The sequence below is a fragment of the Schistocerca serialis genome, chromosome 3, assembly GCF_023864345.2.
Source record: "Schistocerca serialis cubense isolate TAMUIC-IGC-003099 chromosome 3, iqSchSeri2.2, whole genome shotgun sequence".
NCBI classification, from domain to species: Eukaryota; Metazoa; Arthropoda; class Insecta; order Orthoptera; family Acrididae; genus Schistocerca; species Schistocerca serialis.
In genome coordinates, this window is record NC_064640.1 from 528,693,901 (window position 1) to 528,703,261 (window position 9,361).

A 9,361-nucleotide genomic window follows, 5' to 3' on the forward strand; every position below is an offset into this window, starting at 1 on the left:
TTGCCACGTTTTGCGTGGCTCCCCCTGTCAGAGGTTAGAGTCCTCCCTCGGGCTTAGATGTGTGTGTTGTCCTTAGCGTAAGTTAGTTTCAGTTAGATAAAGTAATGTGTAAGACTAGGGACCGAGGACCTCACCAGTTTGGTCCCATAGGAACTTACCACCACCACGTGCTATACGCAGTACTGTAAACTGTGTTCTTGTCCTTCCGAATGTTGCGTTTCCTTAGAGACGATAAGGGCACCACACTCAAACAACGAAAAACACGCCCATACCGTAACACCACATCCTTTGTACTTCACTGTTACCGCTACACGTGATGTGAGGTAACGTTCTCTAAACAATCGCCAAATCCAAACCCTTCCACTGGATTGCCACAAGGTACAGCGTGATTCATCACTCCGTACCTTTCGTTTCCAGTCGCCTATTGTCCAACGGTGTCGCTCTTTACACCGTCTCAAGCGTCGCTTGTGTGCCTAAAAAGGAGCTGCTCGAGCGTTGTATACCATTCCTTTTCAATTTCGATGCTCAGTGATTGTGCCGCCGGCCGGGGTGGCCGAGCGGTTCTAGGCGCTACAGTCTGGAACCGCGCAACCGCTACGGTCGTAGGTTCGAATCCTGCCTCGGGCATGGATGTGTGTGGTGTCCTTACGTTAGTTAGGTTTAAGTAGCTCTAAGTTCTGTGGGACTGATAACCTCAGAAGTTAAGTCCCATAGTGGTCAGAGCCATTTGAAACATTTTTGCTAGCTGGACTGCTGGTAGACTTTGGAATTCAGGAGTGATTCCTTCCGCTGGTTTTATGCGATTTTTTACAGCTACCCTCCTGAATGCACTGCGATCCGTGTCCGTCAGTAGGCGATGTCTACCTCGTCTTGGTCTATCTATGGTTGTTCCTTCGTGTATCCACGTCACAGTTACATCACCAACAGTCGATTTTTGTAGTTTTAGAATGGCTGGAAATTTCCAAGACTGATTTATTACTCAAGTGAGATGCAACGACTAATCTACATTCGAAGTCATCCAGTTCTCCCGACAGTCCTATTCTTCTGTTATCGCTTCTCTACTGACCACATAGTAGTAGCTGCCTCCTTTTATAATGGTGGGTCCGATTCTTGTGACAAATAGTGCTCATTTCAGCGTTACATAAGGTTGTCCAGATGATTTTGATCAGACAGTGTATTTGATTGTTCTCTGGTATGTCCTAGTAACTCCCAACATTCATATATTCATCGACTCGATGAGCAGCCGCCCGATTTGCAGTGTTCATGTATAACTGTGTGTGTGTGTGTGTTTTTGGAGCTTACGGGAGCTGAATGGGTAAGTTATCAGCGCCATTACACATATTAAAAGAAGCAAATGTGGATAAAATGGCGAAAATGTTAACATACGTGCTAACACATTAAAGAAATACTAAAAAGTGCTGTACAGGAGATTGAAACCAAAGTAAAACGACAGAGGACCTAAAAGTGTGTATCTGACGTAAGTAAAATTGGTTATACAAGGTATTCGGAAATAGGACTTATAGAGAGGAGTGAGTACATAATATTTTGAATCGGAATGCATATCCGGAAAAATACCGTTCCCGTGCTGCGACCATTTGAAAATATGTTGGTTATGCTGTAAGCTACCGCTTCTGTTTTGCTCTTTTCTGCTGATGCTTAAGCCTGAGAGCCGAACGTATTAGTGAAAAATTTTGCACAACGGATTTTATAACGCTAATTTGTCGCCCTGACACTTATACGCTCTCCAGAAGGGTAAGCTTATCCTTTGCTCTATATGTGACGTTAACTAGTCGTATGCAAATCTGATTAGTTTCTAACCATATCCTCAGTATAGGCTAGAATGTTCAGATGTGCTGACCTACAAACACTGCCTCCACCAGGTGGTTGCAAACATGAAATACACAAATAAGGACATAATAAAATGACAATGGAAAGTACTAGCTATGAAATGATACACTCAGTAGTGTTAAATTCTTTACTCTTTTGCAATTCACTCTATACAAGATTACACAGTACGAGCAACATTATAGTTCTGCCTATTCACATTTGGTAATCGCTCTGTCTGGCTGGCACTGTCCTGTGATATATAATCGCGGTCGTTAATTCAAATGCGGAATACTGACATCAGCTATGGCAATGGCAATTATATTTAGAACTACACTTGCGACTAGCAACGTGAAGCCTCAGCATAGAACGAAAAAGACACGTGATCAGCAATTTACTTTACTTCCCTCGCACGACCACTACAGTGATCTGACGCTTATCGCTGCAAATGTTCTCGGCTCAGCGAGATAACATAAATTCTGCTTCACCAAAAGCTTCCGTGGGAACCTCCACGGCTGCCGTGGAACACCAGACGATCCTCAGGCTCTCGCTACAAGTACTCTGTCCCAGTAACGAGGTCGCACACCTCGCCAGGACCAACCTCTCTCCTCGACGCTCCAGGAACAAGTGTTTCTCAGTCGCTACGCTTTTTCGTAGCTCCTGTTCTTTTTTCTTCCCCCTTTTAATGTGTGTGGTCAATCATGTTACTGGAAGGCGTTCGTTTCCGAGCGCCGACCAATCTCATTTTTGCAACCGACCGAAGCTTCTAGAAGCTTCCAGACTGTTCCAGAAGTTGTGAAAACCACCTGCACGCCGCCACGCGTTTTTTGAGCGAGCCCTTGTGTCTTCTCGTTGTCCTATGCCACGTGGCTCCCGCTAAGCCGCGGTCCACCCGCCTGGGGTTTCCAGAGTAGCTTACGGGCGCTGTTGTCTTCAGCTCTCAGGCCTGCCTGCCACGCTTGTGTCTTTCCCGTTCTCCTGCCAGCCTCCTGTCTCCGACCGCTTCGCTATCGCCCAACGTGCAGATATTCTGCTACAAATTCAGATCCCTAGTCGATGTCAGTATCGTTAATGGTTTCCTGTCTCGATGTTTATACTTCCGGAGTGGTAGTTGTAATGTCGCTCAAAACGATGCTACCTTACAATGCGACATCTTTTACAAGTAATTCATCAGGCGTGACCCGACACATCACTTGTTTTACAGTTCCACCCATTATTAGCCACAAAAATTGCTCGTGTACTCGTTGACGGGTTCTCTCCAACGTGATGCATTACAGCCTCTTCCAAGTCGTGTTCGACGTCTCCTTGGACGGTGAAGCTACTCTTTTTCATCGCCGTTGAGTAATTGTCGCGAAAGGGATATGTGATGTGTGATGTTGTGGAGAACGATCCTGATAAAGGCGACGAGCAGTCCGTCCATCACCGTGAGTTTCGCCATTCAGACGAATTTTATCAGCGTATTCTGAAAAAATGTTCTCAACCATGTTGCTCTTAATACTCGGTACTGATGGAACCAAACGTTCCTGGACGTGGCTTCCTATTCAAAATATTATGTACTCACACCCGTCTACAATTATATAAGTTTGTAACTGGAATTCCCTAGCACCCTATATCAGTGATTGCTAACACTTACTTTCAGATGAATCGGAAGCTTAGTGTCGAAAACCCTATTGAGTTTACCAAAAACATTTCAGACCGTTTTAACTCTCGCCTCATTTACTGTCCATATAGTTGTTGTATTTAACTGACATAAATATGTAAACAAATCAAGTGGTTCTAGAACTTCATGGTTAATTTTTACTATTTTCTTTTCGATGCAAGGATTACAAATTGCCTAGTCTTATTATAAATCATTTTCTTTCCTACTTATAAACTTTTTGTATTAAATTTTTACTTTCGTTGTTCAGTTTTTCTTGCAAGAGCTACAAACATTATAATGTCGTAAGAAAAACGGAGCTAGTTGATGTATGCCCCATTACCACATATTCATTCTCCTTTTTTCCAATTAATGGATAAATAAATAAAATTCTCAGCAGTCTAGAGAAAATGGTATACGATAAATTACTGAAAGTGCTAAGCAAGATTAAACATTAGTCAATATGCAAGAGCGTTCAGATTTCATCCGTTAAGGAAGGAAAGTAGCGACTTTACCGGCTTTCCCGACAGATCTGTTGCAAATACACTTCTCGGGTTTGCCGCCGGATCGTATTGTGTAAATCCCACAATATTTCATCAATGTAAATGCGACATCTTCAGGTGATGGTAGTTGCTGCTGTCACTGCTGCAAGACGAGACTGATCAAGAAGTGTATTTGCGAGAAAAGTAACATTAGTACCACACACGGCAACATGGTGACACAGAAGTTGTTTTACTTCCAGATTACTATTACACTGTCGCCAACAATCTGGTTTCTGCGATGTGTAACACCATTTAATGAAGACCTATAATTCCCATGCACTAGTCAATAGGCCTTTGCTAATATTTTGCATAGTGCACCCATGGGTCGGCTTCTTAGCATTTTCCCATTTAAGCATAACCCGATTCTTTGAATGAATGTTGCACTATTTTTCTCATTCTATAGTATCTTCTGGCAGAGACGAACGGGTTCATACCCTGGCTAGTGACGTTCTGCCCTTTCCGCGTAGGTCGTACACGTGATTGCTGCCATCAGTTTGCATGTTGTGGGTATTTTAGGCCTCAAGCGGAGTGGCTGTTCCGCGAACGCCTTCATACCAGACAGCTGGCCTCCTTCATTTTCTCTGTAGTGGTAGATACACAAAACCGTTGCAGCTAGTGACATTGCTAGCATTATGATGTCGAAAAAGTCCATCATGCAATGGAGCATTTGCATTTCATTAGGCGTATAATCCTGTGTATCCTTATTACTCTATATTGAGAGGCACACGATTTAACTGAGCTAACAACCGTCTTATATCTCTTAGCCGGCAAATAATGAGGTATAATTTTGTCGCACAGCACCATAATGCGCTCCCAATATCGCATACAGGGTACTTTAATCCACGAACCGTACTTATACTGCCATTACTTTCTTTAAGAATAGGCCCTATGTACCAGTATATGTACGACGGTACTTCAGACAGTAAGTTACACGTTATTATCGCAGGCCAAGTGACTTTTATTGAATACCGAACCAAATCTACATCGTTACTCTACAATTCACATCCACGTGCTTGGCAGTTTCACAGATACATGACACTATTTTTCATCATAGCCACCAAGTCTCTGTAAACGTCGATCGGGACGTTCTACTGATCGTTCAAGTCCTCGACGACATAAAAAAGCTCTCTTCTCACGGAGTCATTCGATAACCGCTACATGTTGCAAAATGTCTTTCCCTCCAGATGTTATTTCAGCTTGCCGAATAAATGGAAATCGCATGATGTAAGATCTGGAGTTCCCAATCAGCATACCACGCGTCTGTGCTGTCTTGGTCAAATTGTTGGCACTATTTCACTAGTGCTGGACGCAATATACCGCCTGAATTTCACTGCGAGTCTGTGTGAAATTTAGACGTATGTCCACAAGAATCACGCTGTCTCGCGTACTTCAACTTTGTAGTATGTTTCCAGTTGTCGTGCGGTTTCAGCCGCACTCAGCGATGCATCTGTTATCCGTACCGCAGTAGAACTGTGTATTTCAAGAAACCCAGAAAGTGTACTTCCTTCTGATAATGCACGACTCTTGTTACACAATGGTCTTAGCGTGGAACGACATATGTAACTTTTTTTTGAAGTCCGTACGTATGTACTTCTATGAATTTTGTCCCTTGATAGAGTGCATTCTTCTCCCTTGACTGGGTGCGTTCCAGAAATAGGAACAGTTTCCAAGTACACAATTTTTGGGATGCTCATCTGAAGTTGGACTGACAGAGATGGTCGTTTCATGTCTGGACATTTATTTACTTATGTATGTATTTCATCCGGCAAAATTAGGGCCTTCAGGCCCTCTCTTGCAGCTAACCAGATTAACTTTGTGAGCCAACATTACTCATTTAAAAGTAAGTAATATATAATGACAATAATAATAATAACAAGCATAAGAATAAACAACATAAACAGTGACTAATGTATGGAATTTAAGACATGTTAGTCTTATTAACATTCTCTTAAGCAGTTTCCTCCTTATGTTATCCGAATGAGAGTAATGACATCCAACCGAAATGCAAGGAAGCAGTAGGGAAGCAAGCAATGAAGAAAAAAATTGACTTGTCAGCGGAAGAGCGAGAAACTGTAGGGTGAGATAAGCTAATGTGATAAGCCCACATGTTGCTAGGGGTGTTTCGACTGCACTGCACTGTCCCGATATCCCACATGCGATTTCCAGATTTCTGAAGCCCTGTAGAAAGACAATCGTTGCCGTGTACGTGCTTCAGAAGAAGAGGTGCATGCCTGGGTACAATTATGGTTACCCAGACAACACAAAATATTTTTCATGAAGACATTGACTATCTGGTCTCACAGTGGTAAAAATATATTAACACTTACGGCGTTTACTTTTAAAATAATAAACAGTTTACTTACTTTTTTTCCATCTCAATCGTTTTCAGTTGGCTGCGCCTTATACATGGTGTGCTGCACATCAAACGTAATAAGACTGAAAGTAAAGCTCTCTCTCAATTCATTTCCGAGCATGATATTTTCCCCTGGCATGGTAAATATTGTAAGAGAACGTAGACAGAGGAAAGACACTATGCAGAACATGACAAAGTTACGAAAATCAACTGAAGGATGGCGTGACTGCCGCCTCTTAGTGGGACTAGCCATTAGGGGCGCTCTGGTTCTTGGTACACTTCTGGTCGTGGCGGCAGTGCTGTTGGTAAGCGTTGACGGAGATGGTTTGTATGGCGGCGTTCCAGCCTCTACGCTGTGTCGACTAAGGTGTTGCTGATGTCCACGTGCCATTCTTTCCGCAGGAGAGTGCCCGCGCTGTTGTTCCTGTTGTGTAGCGACCTGCATGCCCAACCTGGAATTCCTACGGCAATGGGGTTAGGAGATGGATGAGCGTTCGTCGTTGCCTCCCATAGGGGAACTCTGCTGGGCCGTAGTCCTTGACAGTTGTGCTCCTGTATACGTCAAGGAAAAGTGGGGGCGCTGCTGCTGTCGTGGTCGTTTCCACTGCTTTCAACATTTTCTGTTTAAATGTCTTCACTATACACTCCTCTTTGCTGTTGGACGATGAGTGAAATGGGGGATTAAAAAGGTGCGTTATGGTGTGTGCAAAATTATTTGAAAGCGTTTATGGTGACCTTAAGTCCATTGTCAAGCACTTTAGTATGGAGAAGCATTCTGATCGCTAGAACGTGGAACAGTGTAGTTATTATGGCTTCTGTTGCAGTGGATGCGATGATTACCACGTGTAGATATTTTGAGTAGGCGTCTGCTATTAGTATCCAAATCAAACATAGGAATGAGCCTGCGACGTCCAGATGGATCCCTTCTTCAGACTGGCCTGAGTTAGGTCGTCAGGCAAAAGAATGGTGTGGCACTGTTCATTGCCAAGTGCATGCTGAATAGCTTCATGCCATCGCCCCCACATCCCTGTTCAAGCATAGCTGGTAACTGGGTGGTGTCTTTAGGGCATTCATCTGCAACATTCTCCATTCCATACAAATAATTAGTTGTAGGATCTCGGACCTTAGTGTGTGAGGAAGTTGACACTACACATCTGCTTCAGTGCCTAGAATGAGGACGTTGTTGGTAGTGGTGCAGACCCAGTCGTGAGACACTCTGCACAGTTGCTAGATCTCCCCCACCACCCTCGCCCTCTGAAGGTCACCCGCTTCCAAGACCTGGGACACTCTGCATTGCTTCCAGATCTCACACCCCTCAAAGGTCACAAGACGACGTCACCCAATATGGCGGCGAAAAAAGATGGCAGTAGAAAAAAAGATGACAGCATAAAAAGATTGCATTGGATTATGGCGTCACACACGTGATAGTGGTAGAAGATAGGTTCATACAACTGCGCATTTTAGAAAAAAATGTCGTGGATTATCCTGCTGGAATTGGAGCTCAACAACCAGTCACTTGCTCATCGATAACTGATCAGACACGATCGAATGACCATCATAGAATGTGACATACGAAATTTTAAGAAAAAAGAGCAATAAATACATGTTGTAGAGTGATATACACCTCAATAACCAGACACGTGATCATCGAAAACTGATCAGATACGTTCGAATTACCGTCGTAGGAGGCTATATACCAAATTTAAACAAAAAAGAAACAAAAAGAATCATAAACAAAAGAGTTTCATATAGCTTAGCAACTGATCACGTAATAATCGGAAACTGATGAGATACATTTGAATTACCATCATAGGAACTATATACGAAACGGTTTAACAACTGATCACTTGGTCGTCTGATCTCGTACAATACACAAAAAAATTTCAGGAAAAGTCTAGCTATGAGAATGATTATGCTATAATTGCTACATATAAACAAACACTCGAAATGAAACTTCCTGCCAGATTAAAACTCGGGACCTTTGCCTTTTGCAGGCAAGTGCCCTACCATGTTTTTTTTTTTTTTCTTGTCTCATTTTGTTCTACACTCCTGGAAATGGAAAAAAGAACACATTGACACCGGTGTGTCAGACCCACCATACTTGCTCCGGACACTGCGAGAGGGCTGTACAAGCAATGATCACACGCACGGCACAGCGGACACACCAGGAACCGCGGTGTTGGCCATCGAATGGCGCTAGCTGCGCAGCATTTGTGCACCGCCGCCGTCAGTGTCAGCCAGTTTGCCGTGGCATACGGAGCTCCATCGCAGTCTTTAACACTGGTAGCATGCCGCGACAGCGTGGACGTGAACCGTATGTGCAGTTGACGGACTTTGAGCGAGGGCGTATAGTGGGCATGCGGGAGGCCGGGTGGACGTACCGCCGAATTGCTCAACACGTGGGGCGTGAGGTCTCCACAGTACATCGATGTTGTCGCCAGTGGTCGGCGGAAGGTGCACGTGCCCGTCGACCTGGGACCGGACCGCAGCGACGCACGGATGCACGCCAAGACCGTAGGATCCTACGCAGTGCCGTAGGGGACCGAACCGCCACTTCCCAGCAAATTAGGGACACTGTTGCTCCTGGGGTATCGGCGAGGACCATTCGCAACCGTCTCCATGAAGCTGGGCTACGGTCCCGCACACCGTTAGGCCGTCTTCCGCTCACGCCCCAACATCGTGCAGCCCGCCTCCAGTGGCGTCGCGACAGGCGTGAATGGAGGGACGAATGGAGACGTGTCGTCTTTAGCGATGAGAGTCGCTTCTGCCTTGGTGCCAATGATGGTCGTATGCGTGTTTGGCGCCGTGCAGGTGAGCGCCACAATCAGGACTGCATACGACCGAGGCACACAGGGCCAACACCCGGCATCATGGTGTGGGGAGCGATCTCCTATACTGGCCGTACACCACTGGTGATCGTCGAGGGGACACTGAATAGTGCACGGTACATCCAAACCGTCATCGAACCCATCGTTCTACCATTCCTAGACCGGCAAGGGAACTTGC